Below are 18,626 nucleotides of genomic sequence, written 5' to 3' on the forward strand. Positions count from 1 at the left end.
CTGTGGCTTATAAACCACCCAGTCTACCATAAATTATTATAGCAGCTTGATGAGAGTAAGGAAGTGCACCATGTGTGTCCTCACAGGATAAATTGAGAAGTTTCTTTGCAGCTCTCTTTTAATAAAGGACAATAATCCCATTCCATAGCTCTACCCACATGACTGAGTAACCTTCAAGACCCAACCTTTTTCTGCCTAGGCTTGTGATAAACTACCACAATATTACAATACATATTCACACAGGGTCTAGGACTGGTCATTTTGCCCCAAGTGTGTATAGCCAAGCTTCTGAAATCTGGACCTGGAAGTAACTGTCAAGTCCTCTATGTGTTCCTGGCAATAAACTTTCAAAGAATTCTTCAGTGCATATTAATAGTCGTATCTGTGTATTCACCAGGCTGCTCACTCAAGATAAGAAGTGGCCTCTTCCATTGTAAACTCCAGTCTAATGGAGAAAGCATAAAACCCATGTTGTCCCTTGCTGCACTGACACTAAACATTGCATATGAATCCTGGGATCCTTTATGGCTAATTACTGATCAGTAAATATTACATTGCAACAAGCATGTGGTAAAAAATTTAGGTAAAATATTGTTCACATTGGAGAAAAAGATCCTGGAAATCATGCAAGCTTAGGAAACTAATTAGGGGCTGCGTATCTGGCTCAAGTGGTATCATGCTCATCTGGCAAGCGTGGGACACTGGGTTCTATCCTCAGAACCACATAAAAATAAAATAAAGATGTTGTGTCCCCTGGAAAAAAAATATATATATATATATATATATATATATATATTTCAAAGTTCTCTCTCTCTCTCTCTCTCTCTCTCTCTCTCTCTCTCTCTCTCTCTTAAAAAAAAAGAAAAACAAAAAGATATTAGTCACCGAAAAATGTGGTTCATGATTGAGTTGTCAGACTCTTACCTGTTGGGCTTGATTTTTGTTATTGATTTAATTCTGTGTTTTCAACATGGTTGTTGTTTATGTGGTTCAAATATAAACCCATGTTAAAGACTCAACTCTATTCCATCCCCACTAATCTTTTCCCATTGCCCTTCATGATCATCTGTTTTAATTGTTTTTAGTATATATTCTTACTGTTTCTTGTTCTGATAGGAGTCAATAACAATAATAAGTTATTAGGTAAATTTCTTTCTTACCCAAAAGGGAGTGCTCCTGCATATCCTGTCTGCCCCTTATTTATTACTCAATGAAATAACCTGGAAAACAACCCACATATGCAAAAATCTTACCTTTCCATGGTGTAGATAGACCAAAGTTGGAACTAAACAAATGATGGACATTTGGGCTATTCCTGAGCTTTATGTATTAACAATATTTCTGTATTGAATAGCTCTGGGAATCTATTTTATATTCTTGCAAATGTACATTGAATGTTCAGTCCTGCAAGAAATATTGCTTTATCCACAGCTACTTTTTATAATTTCAAGTAATAAAGCCCAATTCTTTGGAAGGTTAGAACATTTTTTTTTCTGCCAGAAAGTATACAAGTTCATGCTTTCTGTAGATGTCCCAGTAGACAGAGGCCACATTTTGGATATTCTTTGCACTATTACAGAATGCTGGTAATGCCTTCTTTTTCTGTGGGAACCATTTTCTCTTTCTGTAATTTATTTTTCTTTTTACATATGATTGATACCATGTCATGGTTACAGAAGAAAACATCAGTGTCCTACCCTTAATAAATCCATGGCTTGGTGAGAGTCCAATGCTGAAACCAATAATTTCTTCCTAGTACAATGATCACCAAGGATACAATGCATTTTGGTATTTTGTGTCTCCCGAAAAATTGATCTTTGTAATCTAAGTCCTTATACCTATGGGCTGAGAGATTTTAATATTATTTATTAATATTAATGTTCACATTTTAATAGTGATAACATCATTTATTTTTTAGTTAGAGGTTTTTCTATTTATTGAATTTTAGAAAGACCTGAGAACATGAACCCTATAAAAAGAATTCCTGGAACATCCCAAATATTTAAAATAAATGCCTTAGAAAGTAATGCATCTGTATAATTATTCAGCATACAGTAATAAATATAAGATCATCTGAGGTCACATACATGCAGAATAGCCACAGAAAACAAGGAACCACAGGCTCTGATGTGAGAATATATGGTTGAACGTTGCCAAGCAAGAGCTTCTGGGGCTGAGGTGTATGTCATAGAGAACACTCAGCAGGAAGATGGTAAAAATGGAGAAGCCCCCTCTCCAAACCTGTGAAAGTAGATTATTAATTTATATTTGATGTCATCTCCAAAATTCCGAGACAAAAACATCTGTAACTATAAACCCCATAATTATCAGCATCCCTAGATATGTTACGGCCAAGATACCAATGGTAAAGTTCTTGGGTTAGATCTTGTGCTAGAAAAGGCACGTGAAGTTGCAGAAGAAAATTACAGTGTTAGCTGAGATCTCAAGATGAACTTCAGAGGAAATCTTTCTTATACTAATAAAATAATATATTTTGTTGATCTTTATTTTCAAATTTCATATTAATAGTATATATCTTAAGAGAAAAGAAGCAGAAGCCCTTATTTCAAATAGTGTCATCTTTATCAATCTCAGCCTATCCTATTACTAGGGATATATGTGGATTCACCCAACACACATTTTTCCCACTTCAATTATCAACTCTCTCTACTATTCTCCAGGTGCCATTCGAATATTATTACCAAATCATGTCTGGATTGTGTAATAGTAGCTGTGCTCCCACTGTACATAGCCTTTCTTATAGATTCAGAATTACCATATATTCTCAAAATATTTCTTGATATTATCTTCTTTTGAGATTTTCTGAGGTAGAGTGTTAAGTTGATCTCATCTTTCTCTTCTTGATTAAGCAGTAGGAATATATTGAAAACTCTACAATTTTCAATGAATTGAAATGGAATGATTGTACAAAAGTAAAGAATTGCTACCTTCTCAAAAAATGAATCTCAATCTACTAGGTGTGCACATAGATGTATTTTTTAGATCTATCTTTTGACCATTTATTATCAGACTTAATGCCTTTAATATATCATCTAAGATGGCACTGAGAAGCATATCCTCTAAGATGATTTTTTAATTTGTATTTGTAGTCTTTTATTGAGTTCAAGTGTTATGTTGGTGCTAAATCTGATCATTCTGTATTACATATATGGAGTCTTATTACATATATTTTAGAGCTATTGTGTATGAAAGAAGAACAAGGATCAAATATGGATGTGTTTCTGAAATAAAAAGTACTCAGTAGAAATGCTGGCCATTATCTTTTAATTATGTACTTCATCATCTATGTGATTTAATAGATTTAAAACTTTTCTTTTCATAATGGCTACATATGTTGTGGATTCAAATTATTTTCATGATATTTAAATTTTCTAGCAATATGTGTAGAAAGCTCTTTGACACTATTTAAGGCCTGTCTTTGAATCCCCAATGTAGCTATCCACCTTGCATATATGCTATTATCATGAGCAGAAAAACTATCTTAAGTGACCAAATCCAGCTATTGAATACCAGTAGAAATATATTATTATTGTTTTCTCCTTAGTCATCTGGAATAAAGGTGTAATTAAAGTCACAGTTCAGATAGACTCAAAGTCATTCCATTGTAAGGTTTCTAAATTAAAGGACAAGAATTTGACCCAAGCCTAAAAGACAAACTTCCATAAGAGTCCCAATATTCATCTGCTTGAAGTAAGTGATGCATTTCTCCAGTAAAGAAACCATGCATAAAATTGATACAAAAAATTTGATGTTAAACTGATGGAATATTTTTTTTTATACAAGGCATGTTGGATTTTAAGTCAAGTACCTGAAATAGTAGGTATGTATTTTAGCTTTTTTCCAGCCACATATTAAAAAAAATACCAGTCATCAGGGCTAAGATTGTGGTTCAGTGGTAGAATGCTTGCCTAGCACATGTGATGAACTGTGTTCAATCCTCAACACCACATAAAAATAAAATAATAAAATAAAGTGTAAACAAGTTTTGAAAATTAATAACAGTCATCAGAAATCCATGTAAATAAGTCTAAATCATTCCATGACTCTTTAGACCTTGCATATCTAAAAGACATGACAGTAAGGGAAACCAAAACAGTGAAACATCCATGAACATAGGATACTATTTAAAAATCTGAGGTAATGTAGATATTTGGCTAAACCATCAAAGAATTTACTTCTATTTATTTTTATTTTTACCTGGAATCTACTCTTTGTACTTGGAAATGAGACCCATTGTTATAACTCGGCATGTGTTCATAGTGTGTAATTATCAGATCAGGGTAATTTTCATCTCATTAAAATTATTATTCTGTGTTTGAAACTTTCTAAGTTCTGGCTATTTTGATTTATTTAAGTAGCTATTATACAATGTAATCACCTTATTGTGCTCTAAAACCTAAGAGTTACTTTCTGGATTTAATTGTTTTTTGCACTCCCTACACACAATCAGTCAGTTTCTCATTCTTATCATAAATCCGGGAAGTGTTTCTGTTCTCAGTTTCTGTGTGATTAACTTTTCAGCTTCAACACATAAATGCCACATGCAGTATTTGTGGGAAAATAAATGCCACTACTAGGAAAAACTAAAATATTATTCTCAATTAATAATTGTGGAAATTGGCATAAACCTCTGCATTCACTCATTCAGTGTTTAGAACTTGTCTACAATAATAAATATGGAAAAAAGAATAAAATATATAAATCAAATGTCCATATGTGTTTAACATTTTATGGGTCATATTTGGTCACTGGGAACAAGTGTTGTGACATCTATTTTTATAAAAATGACATATTCTAATTCTTATAACTTTATTTATAATAAGGGAATATATTATAAGTATGTTTTTATATTGTAAGTTTCAACAGATCCATATTACAATGGAATAAATAACTTTAAAAATTGTATAAGAGTTGGCTCAGTGGTGCAGGCCTGACATCCCAGTGGAAAAAATATTTTAAGAAAAAAATATTTTAAAAAATGGGGATATATCTCAGTGTTTAACCACCCAAATGCACTCACCCTCTACCCCTTCTCCACCTGAGATGCCCATCACAACACATGAAAGAACAGTATCTCAGCCTGCCACCTATCCAGCAGTTCTCCTTTCACAGCCCATCCGAACCCATTCCTCACTTTATGCTCATCTTTTCATGCCACCCTGTGAGTATGCATTGAGCCTGAACTAAGCCACACCAGCACAACTGGTTGCTAAGGTCCAGGTGGCAGGTATCCCTCATTCATCCCACTGGGACCTTATATTTTTTTAAAATGGGTTGCTAATAATTCAAAATGACAAGTTTATGGCTGAAATTACAGCTCAGTAGTAAACAAATTTCACATGTGCCTGGCTCTGTGTTCCAACTCCAGCCCCTAAAAAACACAGACAGGCCTAATGGCACATGCCTATAATTCCAGTGACTATAGAGGCTGATGCAGGAGGCTCAGAAGTCTAAGGACAGTTTCAGAAATCTAGTAAAGCCCTAAAAATCTGTCTCTAAAATTTAAAAAGGGTTGGGGATGGTTATTCAGTGATTAAGCAATCATAGATTCAGTCCCCACAACCAAAAACAAAAACAAACCCAAAGTAAAAGTGAAAAACAACTGTATTCCCCAATATCCTTTGCAGGTAGTGGTCTCTGTGATTTTGTGCTGGCCAATGAGATAACATTGGAAGCAATGGGACTCTAGCTCTTTGTTTTTTTCCTTTTTCTTTTTCCCCCGAATTGCTGTATTAAATGGATCGCACAATGAAAAACAGGAAGGGCCCTGGGGCATGATGGAATAGCTGGATAGCCATAGCAGCCCAGACTACCAATCACTGGGCTTTTTGATTTTCAAGTAAAAGGAAATATTTTCCAGTATTTGATGGGTTTACTTTTCTAGTATTGGAAAGACTGATGCATTGATTTTTCTCCTTGTTCTGCTTACTGTTCATTGTCTTCAGGTTCAGGAACAATGCAGGTAAAGAAAACCAGCCATCTTTGTCACCAATTGTTTTTCAGGTCTCTGGGGATTAAAGGAAAGTACAACACAGAACCTCTATAGTACCTAATCTGAGCCATTGGGACAGAGTTACGCCTGAGTCATCTCCAGGGTCCCTCATCTGCTGCAGAATGTTCACAGAGAGTATCTTTCATCTTGACGCCAACACTCAAGTCCAAAATCTCAGGGCTCCCATGCTTCTCCTGAGAACTATTCCACAACAGGCTGACACTGGTCCCAATCTCCAATCCTGCACTGATGGGCCATTGGGAAAGTGAGTTTAAGCAAGCTTTACTGTCCCCAATTTTCAAGTGTGTCTTCTCCAAAAAAAAACTTGAAACTTAATGAGCACTGAAGGAAGAAGTCAGGTTCCAAGGACTGAAGAAGAACCCTGCCACCAGAGAAACCTAGGATTTGAAAAAAATTCCAATTTAAGTGAGGTGGCAGGTAAATTATAGACCTTAACATAAAACAATAGCCTTACAGCAAAATGTCAGGTGTGGGCATGGAAGTATGTATGAAAGACTGACTTTTCACAGCCTCCACAACAGGTGAACATGAATGCTAAATTTGTAACACATAACATAAGAAAAAGGAACCACATTTTTTTCTTACTTGCCTATTTTTCTTTCTTTATTCTTTTTTTCTTTTTCTTTTTCTTTCGTTCTTTTCTTTTTCTTTCTTTCTTTCTTTTTTTTTTTGTACAAGGGTTTCAAACTAGGGGAACATAACTACTGAGCCTCATCCTCAGATTTTTTACTGTTATATTTTAACTTTTGAGAAACATTGTTAATCACAATATTGAGGTATTCTTATATCAAACAAGCCATACTACAAAGGTTCCAGAGCTAGAGAGAAAATCCTGCAATCGCAGAGTGTTAAATATGTCTGTGGAAGATGAGCCACATGGACACAATGTGGAAGATCAAATGGGTGGAGTGGGCATGGCTCTGCACAACAGTGCAGGTAAGAGGCCATATGCTGGGTGGAGCCTATGAAAAAAAGTGGAGAGGACATAGTGGGGCTTAGTTGTTTGGCAGAGTTGGTGAGGCAGAGTCAGGCTGAGTGAGTGGATCCCAACCATAAGAACAGTGGATGGGGAGAAGACAGAGGAAGCACGTTGGAAGCAGCATCCCACCCGGGACCCCTTAGGTGAGCACAGCCTAGGAACCAGGAGATGCAGTGATGAAGGAGCAGAGGGCATGGTGGGTGCATCCACAGGAAGCAAAGGGAGTCAGGAGAGGCATCCAGTAATACTGTCAGAAGTCACTGTTGACCCAGTGGGAACGAAGGGTCTTAGGGCTCTGAGATAGATATGTGACCTCAGGGTCTGCTCCACAAGGGGCCTCAGTTTACCCTCTTACACACTGAAGCAATGGAGGGAGGCTGAAGATGCCACAGCACAGCCTTTTTTGTTCCTCCCTCTCATGGGATGCAGTGCACTTTCCATTAATTTTTTCTGTTCTTCCAGGTCCATGACAGTACCTAAATCTGTTCTCTAGACAACGATATTTGTAATAAACTCTTCAAAACCTTTTGGCAAGAATATCCTGGGAGAGCACTGTTTGGCTCACAGGAGCAAATAGGTAACGGCAGAATATGAGCCACCAGGACCAGACACTGATTTATAGAGAAAGATACTTTCCAAGAACCTCTCATGTTATCCTGACTCGGTGCCAAAAAATTATCCCCAGGTCCTACCCTGAAATCCTGAACTGAGGTCCCAAACTGGTAACCAGAGAAGCGCACCTAGCTCCAGGTTTTTGTTGGTTGGTTGTTCAATTTTAAAATTTGCTTGGGGTCTGAGGCTGTGGCTCCACGGTAGAGCGATCGCCTAGCACTTACAAGGCCCTGGGATTGATCTTCAGCACCACAGTAAAAATAAATAAATAAATAAATAAATAAATAAATAAATAAATAAATAAATAAATAAGATAAAGGTATTGTGTCCAACTACCACTAAAAAATAAATATTTAAAAAATTTGCTTGGAATTTTAACGCAATTCTTTTTTTATATTTATTTTTTAGTTTTAGGTGGACACAATATTTTTATTTTATATTTATGTGGTGCTGAGGATCGAACTCAGTGCCTCACACATACTAGGTGAGCCCTCTACCACTCAGCCACGACCCCAGCCCTAGAACGTAATTCTTAAGATTCAGGAAAGTTTGCACAAAAACTCAGGTTTCTAACTGTCCTTCAAAGTCACCAGGAGATCTGGCAGCCCCAGACTGAGTTCTTACACAGCAAGGATTGCTAGCACTGTCCTGTCAGTTTCCATGACTCCGGAGTGCAGCCGAGTCCTCTTTGCCCCTTTTGTGTCTGGCCCTGGAGTCCTTGAGTGTTGCTAACACACTAAGCGTTAGATGAGCTGGGGCAGCAGGCAGGAATCAGCATGGAACTTCTGGTCCAGCCCTGCTTCCTGCTTGCTGTGTGACTTTGCTCCAGTCACACCACCTCTCTGTGCTTCAGTTTTCCTATCTGTCTGGAGGCCAATAGACTAGATCAGTGGTTTCCCAATTTAAGCCAAGGCAAGGCTGAGAGGTGGGCTGCCTTGTCTCCCTTCTCTCCTTTCTGAATTAGGCCTGGGCATCAGATTTTGCTTAGGTGACTCCCTGTTTATCCAGGGTTCAAAAATTCCTGGGTAACTACTTGTGTTAACCCCATAGCCAGGGCCTTGAGGTGTATTACAAGAGAAAAGAGACAATACCTTTTTCATTTTTATTTTTTTTGTGGTAGTGGGGATTGAACCCAGGGTGCTTTACTGCTGAATTCTATCCACAGCCTCCACCTCCTTTATTTTTGAGACAAGGTCTTCTAAGTTGCTGAGGCTGGCCTCAAACTGATGATCTTCCTGCCTCAGTTTCCTGAGCTGCTGGGATTACAGGCATGCGCCAAGGCTTCTGGAACCATAATGTGTTTATAGATAGCAATGATGGAATTTGATGAGCAGCATTATTCTCCTACAAAGAGAGGCTATCCTCCCCTGTTTTACAGATGAAGAAAGTGAGGTTTTGAGAGGCTGAGTAACTAGCCAGAGGTCACAGAGCTACAAGTGGCCAAGAGCCCATGTTTGTGTCATTGCAGACAGTGAGGCCCTAACTACTTTTCTGTCCCTTAGGTGGCTTGGGAGGAGGTGGGTGTAGAGAGGTGCCCTGCAGCAAAGGGGAGGCCAGTGCCCTGGGAGACCCTGCCACCTCTTGCACTAGCCCTTCTTGCAGGCCATCGGCACACACAGGGAAGTCCCCCTCTGGCTGTGTGCTAAGGACCAGGCTTCCCTCCCTCAGGGCTGACCCGGGCTGGGCTCTGGGCTCCAGGTGATCAGGAGGTCTGGCAGCCCTGGACTGAGTTCTTGCACAGCAAGGGTCAGTGGTCCTGTGCGCTGCCTTCAGATGGGGTAGGGACTTGCACCCGAGGCCCATCGAGTCAAAAAACCCTTGTGATTCTTTGCAGGTGTAATAATTGCTCACCGAGCTCCACAAGCCACATTCTGCAGCCCAGACCACTGCTGTGGTTGTCACGAGGAACCTGAAAAATGGGGGTTCTTGTAGTTCTCAGGACCCAGCGTGTCCTGTCTGAGTCTTGGTTCTCCCATCTGAGAAAGGATAACCCCTGTCCATTGCCACTCCTAGCCTGTGTCCCTTTGATGGAAAGGGCAAGTGAAACCTCCTCTGCCAGGCTCCCCCTGCAGCTCATCCCTTCTGCAGCTCCTCTCAGGAAAGGGGCTGAATCCTCAGATTTACAGGAGATATCTGTAAAGGCTAATGTTATAGGCTCTGGCCAATGTCCTCAGCTGCTGAGGGCTGGGCTTGTGACTGTTTCCAAGGCCTCGTCCATCCCAGGCCTGTGTTCCCAATGGCTGGGGGAGCCTGGAACCAGCCAGGAACACCTGGCAGCCTCTAGCCAGTCCTTGGGCGCAGGCTGCCCTTCCTGCACTGGCTGCTTCCTGAGTGCTCTGGGCTCCAGGGAAAAAAAGTGGGTTCTCAGTGAGCCCCACAGCCCTCCAGGAAAAAAGAGATTGCTTTCTTCCTCCAGGTGGGGCCTGGGCCTGACTCTCCAGGGCAGAGTGGAGGGCTGTGGCTCTCGGGCCTGATGAGATCACCCTTCCCAGGTGGCTCGTGGGTGGGATGTGTGTGGAGATGTGCTTGGTCTTAGCGGCTGTCTTAGTAACAGGGCGCTATCCTGTCCATCAGGGTTCAGGGTGCACATGACAGAGGTGACAACATAGGCCCAAGAGGGATTTCCTGGCCGGGGAGAGCTGCTGGGATGAATGGGAGGAGGACTAGGGCTTGGTTGGCTCCAGACCCTAGGGGACCAAGGAATGTACCACCCTCCAGGGAACCCCATCGTGCGGAGAGGCCCTAGTCCTGGTGTCGCTGTGTCCCTGGGCTGCAGAATAAGGGCTTGGGGAAGCATATGCACTATCCTGGGTTAAAAGGGAGAGTTCCTCAAGGTCCGCACAGGGAATAGTTGGGTCTTAGGGCACAGTCAGGGTGCTGGCAGCAGAGGTGGGGCAGAGGCTGCCTGGAGGCGGGGACACCTGCCCGAGCACTGCTGCTGTTTGGGTGTGCTGTCCCAACATCTTGGGAGGCTTCATCGGCCAAGTCGGGGTCATGGGGTGGGCTGGGTGGAGAGGTTTTTTGCACATCAGACCAGCTTTGGGCCCTGGATTGGGTTTACCAAGTCACAGCACATGGGACATTGGGATGGGAGGGGTCTTGGGGGAAACCTGGTCCAGTCTCACCTTGTACCACAGGGAAATGGGAGTCCAGAAAGGCCAAGAATTTCTCCAGGGCCCCACCACCCAGGAGGGACAGGTTGGAGAGAGGGGGTCGAGATGGAGCACCAGAATACCCTGTCCTCAAGGGAATATGGGCACCCTGGGAATGGGGCAGAGGGTTGTAATGAGGACACACACACACTTTTAAAAACACTGACTGCTCATGAATGCTTATGGGACAAAATTAAAAACAACCCTCAGCCACCCTCCTGCATTTCCCAGAGGCCACCGCCATTCCAGTTTCTGATGCCTGGTAATAGGCAATTGCGTGTTCGACCACATGTGTGACAGACACAGACATCTTCCTCCTGTCACTGCACCACGCTGTGGTCTGTGTTGGTAACAATTCCAAACCCGTTCATTCAGCACCACTTCAGGACTTTCTCTTTCCTTCCCTTCCTCTCTGCCTCCTTCCTTCCTTTCTCTCTCTCTCTTCCCTCTTTCTGTTTTGGTACTGGATGTGAACCCAGGGCCACACATGCTTGAGAAGCACTTGACCACATAGCCACACCCTCAGCCCCTTCTGTTATTTTGGGAGGGGATTGAACTCAGGGGCACTCCACCACTGAGCCACCTCCCCAGGCCTATTTTGTATTTTATTTAGAGACAGAGACTCACTGACTGCTTAGCACCTCTCCGAGGCTGAGGCTGGTTTTGAACTTGGAATCCTCCCATCTCAGCCTCCCACACGTGTGTGGCCCCTACTGTTTTTGAGACAGGGCCTCACTGAGTTGTCCAGGCCAGCCTGGAACTTGCGATCCCCCATTTTCAGCCTTCCAAGTCACTGGGATTGCGGGTGTGTGACACCACATCTGGGACTTTAGTACTTTGTAAGTCAACTTGTTTTTGTTGACACTCGAAACACAGACAAGTCCACTGTCCACCAGCGTGTTCCAATGAGGAACAACAGGTCAAGCTTCCCAGGGGCCGACTGTGCTCCACCCTCTGCCCGAGGACAGTGGCTGCCCTCACTTGGAGGTTTTAATTGCTATGTGTTTGTTTTAGTTGCTTTTTGTTTGAAAAACCAAACCAAACCCCAAACCAAAACAAAACAAAACAAAAAAACCCAGCCGGCACACCCCACTGGAGATTTCCCAGGGAGGATTGCTTGGGATGGCAATTGGGGTGCTAGGCTTGGGGCTCTGATTCTGTAACACAGGATGGCTTAGGCTTCTCAAACCCAGTAATGACAGTGGGAAAACTGGAGGCCACAGGGACCTTATTTTCTCCTGCTCACCCTCATTCCAGTCCTACCCCCTTGACTGTCCACACACAGTCCACCATGCATGCAAGACATGGCTCATCTGTCATGCTGCAAGACACAGACTCCCCAGGGAAAGTGGGGAAACTTAGGAAAGTGGCTTAGCCTCTGCCAGTGTATGTGTCCCAGCCTCTACCAATAACATGACTTGGCTCTCTATCCCCCCTGCACCATCAGAGCCTTGAGCGGGATAGGTGGGGGTCATGGGTGGAGCACCCACTGCGTCTGCTACAGCAAGTTACCCAGCCCCAGCCTCCACGGCTTCATCTGTTAAATTGGGACATCAGAACAATCTTGCTTGTTTGTTTTTTTAAATCATGTTGTTGTATTTTTTTATGTATATTTTACTTATTTTTAGGTGGTGCTGAGGATCGAACCCAGTGCCTCATGCAATCTAAGCAAGCAGCTCTATCAATGAGCCCCAGACCCAGCTCTGGAAAGCCTTGTTTAAAAAATAAGAAGCCAGTCATGGTGGCATGACCTTGTAGTCCCCGCTGTCCCCGCTGTACAGGATGCTGTGACAATGAGAATCACTGGAGCCCAGGAGTTGGAAGCCAACCTGGTCAACATAAGCAAGATCTCGCCTCAAACATAAGATAAAGCCAGGCACGGTGATGCCGACCTGAAATCCCAGCTGCTTGGGAGGCTTAGGCAGGAGTATTGTGAGTTCAAAATTGGCCTCTGCAAAAGTGAGGCGCTAAGGGTTGGGGTTGTGGCTCAAGTAACAGAGCACTCCCCTAGCACATGTGAGGAACAGGATTCCATCCTCATCACTATAAAAAATTAAAGATATTATGTCCACCTAGAACTAAAGAATATATATATATTTTTAAAAAAGGTGCTAAGAAACTCAGTGAGATCTTGTCTTTAAATAAAATACAAAATAGGGCTGCAATGTGGCTCAGTGGTCAATAAATTAGGCTTTTTCCCAATTGTCTTACTAATGAGCCCATGCCATTTAGAAAGTGGTTTTTCCACTCTACCTTTCTGTCATAAATGTGCTTTTCCTCACTCCTTCCCTAAACAGGCTGTGAATTCTCCATATTTCTCTTTTAAATTATACATTTCAGCTTTAGATTATCCCATTGGTTCCAAGTTGTATAGAATACAATTTAAAGTAACCAGGAAGGAGCCTGAATGCTGTTTTGACTACATATTTTCTTCATTAGATATTATAGTCCATCACTTCTAGATTTGGCCCTCCATAAGCTTTAGAGCATGGACACAGTTCAGCCACATTCACAGCAGAGGTGTGACAATTGTTGATTCCAGTTTCCATTAGAATAGTCTTCATTTGCATCTGAGTTCTCATCAGCATGGTCCTTACTGTCTGAATTTCTATCAGCATTCTGGTCATGGCCATTTATCCCATCTTTCAGATATTTCAGATCTTTACAGGTTTAAGGCTCTGAGAGGAGTCCCTCTTGGATGCATCACAACATGGCAGGCGCCATGTTGTGTATCTCTCAAATCTATATCTTATCTCTTTCTCCTTATAAAATCACCAAAACTCCATCAAAGGGGCTCCATCCTAATGAAGGAATCAAACCTAATCATTTTTCAAGGGCCCTACCACTAAACACCATAGTCCAATTAGTTTCTACCTTCTTTAATATCATTGACATAAGATTTTTGTAATTAAATTCCTTCATGAGTTCAGAGAGACAACCCATTTTCATACATAGCCTACAACGTATATTCAATTCATCATGGAAGAATTACTTAGACAACCTCTATCATATAGTCTTCCAACAATACTTTTATTAAAAAGTGAAGAAGTTTTTAAATATCCTTCAATTAGCATTTTGAAAAAGAAAAACCATAAATATGATAATAAATTCACCTGTATTTTAAGTTTAACATGGCTTGTATTTTAGTGTTTTATCATACATGTGTATGTAAGGTGTGTTTATGAAGACTTCTGTTTAAATACAAAAATAGTGTGAATATAAACTTATATGCTTATATGTCTATATATGAGCAAACTCCCAATGAACATATTTTATACTTTCGTAACTTGAGTATTTGTACTCTAATGTCTCTGCAGACAAATAATCTTCAAAAATATTTTGAAACTATTTTACCGTATACTATCATAGTAATAACGTGTAAGATATTAACCAATAGATTATTATTTATAATTCATACAAATAAAATTATAGAACACATTTTTATATAAATATTTAACCTGAATATCAAGAATGATTGAAATTGGAATTACTAGATCAAAAGTATACAGTTTAAAAAAAGTACACACATACTCCAAAATTTTGGCAAATTTTTCTTCAGAAAGTTTAGGAAGTGAAAATTCTTATATCAGTTTAACTTTATTTTCATTTTCTTTAATGATGGTTAAATATATATGCATATACACATATATTTATCTGCATATATAAAGAACTGAAAGTTGATAGCTTAAAATGGCATCAAAATCTTGTTTTACTCAGTGGCTAGGGAGGGTGAAGCAGAATAATCACAAGTTCAAAGCCAGGCTTAGAGACTTAGTAAGGCCCTAAGCAAAATAGTAAGATATATATATATATATATATATATATATATATATATATATATATATACACATATATAAATTTAAATTAGTAAGATATATATATATATATACATACACATACATATATAAATTTATGTAAAATATTTATTTATTTATAGGTTGTATATATGGAAAAGTTATAGATAATGTCATATATATATATATATATATATATATATATATATATATATATATATACACATATGATATTATCTATATTTTTTATTTCTTTTATTCCAAATGAGTATGTTCAGTGATTCTAATGTTGTATTATTTATACTGCAAAATATAATAAACTTGTGAATTTCTCCTCTATTCCTAGTCTTACAACCTTCTTCTCAATTGCAAAATTAGTTATTCCAGTGTTAGTTATCCACACCTTTTTCTTTGATTTCACTTCTTTGATTCTAATTTCGTCATCTAAGTGTTGAGTCTTCCGGATGCAGTGACACACACCTGTAATCACAGCTGGTTGGGTGACCCCCAAAAAATGTTGAATCCATCTGGTATTAATAATAGTATGTTATCAAGATCTAATTTGATTTTCAAATGAAGCAAATTTGTTCATTGAAAAAATCCTCTTCTTTGTATTGAATTGCAATTCTCTTTATTTATTTATGTATTTATTCATGTATTTATTTTAAATATTTTTTAGTTGTAGTTGGACAAAATGCCTTTGTTTTATGTATTTTTATGTGGTGCTGAGGTCTGAACCCAGTGCCTCATATGTGCTAGGCAAGCATACTACCACTGGCCACAACCCCAGCTCCTGCAATTCTTTTTTTTACTGTGTACATGAACATGTGTACACACTTGGACATGCACATTTGTAACCACATCTAAAGTAACATCTTCTCTAAGATTATTTGTTTGTTACACATTTTTTAGGTTTTTATAATGAGTTGTTTATTTAAATGATCTAATTCAGAAGCTCTCAAGATTTATTATCTATTAGCTCTATTTCAAATAAAATGTAAAAGCATTACTTTCAGTAAAAAGACTCAGTGAAAAACAATACACTCTAAACCTGTTGATCTCCTAAAAGTTGAGAGTAGAACAGTGGTTAGGCAAGATTTAGAAGGGGTAGGGAAGTTGTCAATGGGAATAGTTTTATAGTTAAAAGGAATAATTTCTGGAGTTTTATTGTAAAGTAGAGTGACTTAGCAATAATGTATAAAGAATTGAAGGGAGATTATTAAGGTTCTTACTTTAAGAAATGATAAATATTTAAGAAGGATTTGTTGTTTACCGTGAATCTATGATTATACAATGTATACAAGTGTTTAAACATCCTATTATATCAATCAGAAATAAAATAAAACCTAAAAAATCTCAATTGTTATATTCTCCAATCTTGCACAACTCTTATAAATTAATTCTCAAATAATTGACATTAATGCAATAATTAGTTTTCCCATGTAGGAATAAGACTCTGAGGAATTATATAATCATCCAAGGAACTTAATAATTGCAAGAGTATTGCATCTATGGGACACAGAGAAAATAAATATTACTTTTGTCCTGAATTAAAATGAAAATGATGGTATGATTTATACTGCATCTCTGACATTCACCTTAAATTATTAGACAGTTTTTCTTCTCTGTGGACTAGGGCTATCTCAGTGGCAAAGTGAGCTTGCAAACCTTCAGGACAGATCTGAGTATTGATAAAACCATTTTTTAAAAAAATCAAAGATAATATAGAGAGAACACATTTGTTCTATTTGTCTTCATTCTGTTATGCACACTATACTCTCACTCCCATTTTTTATTTTGATCACTTTAGTTAAAGAAGAACACATTTTATATCATGAAAGTTATTGAATCATTTTGCTGAGGTAAATTTTAGTTTATTCAAGTTTTGAATGTTTGCTTTAGAACTTAAAGAAAAGGCATTGAATAGAAGGTTTCAAGAACTTAGCTAGGAACACTGGATGGGCAGTGATGTCAAGCAGAGCTCATTTTTCCTAACTGGGTGCTTCTGGGGAGTCCACCAGGAGGTCAGTTCCTTCTTTGGTTTTCATGCTAACTGTCTGAGTTCAAGACTGCTACAATTTCAGTTCTCAGGGTTCATGAGGCTTTCTAAAACTTATATTGGCAGTAATTTTAGATTTAGTGAAAAAAAAAAGTCAATGAGTGTAGGAACCAGGGAATAGGATGCATTTTCCTTCTGAAAGGGAACTTCATGTGAGAAAGAAAGTTTATCTGTGAAACACTATATTGATATAGGCAGGAAGGTTGATAAGGGCATGCTAACTCAGGTTGTTGAACAGAATAAAATTGAAAAGTAGTGTTATAATGTGATCATCAGTTATTTTCTAAAAATAATTTTAGTTACACATGTGCACAATACCCTTCTTTTATTTATTTCTTTTAATGTGGTGCTGAGGACTAAAACCCTATCACTGAATACCACAGCCCCACCAGTTATTTCTTGCAAAGGTTATTTTTGAGCTCATTAAATGAATGAGGTACATTCTAAGTGCCAGGTATTTATCAGTTAACAGGCAAGTGTTTTCATACGTGCGAGGGGGTAAGTGGTTCTTACAGTTGCCTGATTTATAGAAGATGTTAAAATAAATGTCATTATAAAAAATAAAAATAAATGTAAGATCAAAGAAATTTTATCACAGAATATATGTGTGTGTATTGACATTTGTACTTAACTTTTTGCAAATAATAATAACAGTTAATGTAAAGTGCTTGCAAATTTTTTCTGATTCTCATGCAATAACTAATCACCATGTTTATACTAGCAACATGTCATAAAATATCTATAGGTTAGAATAAGCTTTTTTTCCCATTTCCCTCACAATCTCTTATATGTAATTTTGTATAACAATGCGGGTCTCCTTGCATTTGCATGCAATTTCCCTTTTCTCTCCCTTTCCCTCCCACCTCATGTCTCTGTTTAATGTTAATCTTTTCCTCCTGCTCTTCCTCCCTGCTCTGTTCTTAGGTGTTCTCATTATATCAAAGAAGACATTTTGCATTTGTTTTTTAGGGATTGGCTAGCTTCACTTAGCATAATCTGCTCTAATGCCATCCATTTCCCTGCAAATTCCATGATTTTGTCATTTTTTAGTGCTGCATAATACTCCATTGTGTATAAATGCCCCTTTTTTTATCCATTCATCTATTGAAGGGCAGCTGGGTTGGTTCCACAGTCTAGCTATTATGAATTGTGCTGCTATGAACATCGATGTGGCAGTATCCCTGTAGTATGTTCTTTTAAGGTCTTCAGGGAATAGTCCGAGAAGGGCAATACCTGGGTCAAATGGTGATTCCATTCCCAGCTTTCCCAGGAATCTCCATACTGCTTTCCAAACTGGCCGCACCAATTTTCATTCCCACCAGCAAAGTACAAGAGTACCCTTTTCCACACATCCTCTCCAGCACCTGTTCTTGTTTGACTTCCTAATGGCTGCCAATCTTACTGGAGTGAGATGGTATCTTAGGGTGGTTTTTCTTTGCATTTCTCTGACTGCTAGAGATGGTGAGCAACATGTCAGAAAATATCTATAGGTTAGAAGAAGCTTATGCTTGTTAGTATTTTTCCTAGTGTAATGATTCTGGTAGCACCAGATTCAAACTATAAAGAGCACTGCTTTTAAATAATAGACAATTATGAACAAATTTTCATTAGACTTTTAAGTTGGTTAATAATCATCTGCTATTTAAAAACATCTAGCTCAGATTTGTGTTTCTGAGGTTAACTACAAAGGTCTGCACACAAATCATTAAAAATTCCTGGGCCATTTTATATTTCTTGTTAACATAGTATTTTTTTAATTACTGTATCATAATCTTACGTGGAATTTAAATTTTCAATTTCAGCTTTGCTAATACACTTAAATTATTCAGCTAAAATATTTTACAGAACATTTTCAAGAATATATTCTGATATAAATCATATGTGTTGTTAATTATTCATTTGTAAGCAAATATTACCACAATAATATTATGTAATATTATTTAGAGTGTGAAAGTATATAGAAATATTTTGAATTTTATGTATATATATATATATA

The sequence above is a fragment of the Callospermophilus lateralis genome, unplaced genomic scaffold, assembly GCF_048772815.1.
Source record: "Callospermophilus lateralis isolate mCalLat2 unplaced genomic scaffold, mCalLat2.hap1 Scaffold_258, whole genome shotgun sequence".
In the NCBI taxonomy this organism is placed as follows: Eukaryota; Metazoa; Chordata; class Mammalia; order Rodentia; family Sciuridae; genus Callospermophilus; species Callospermophilus lateralis.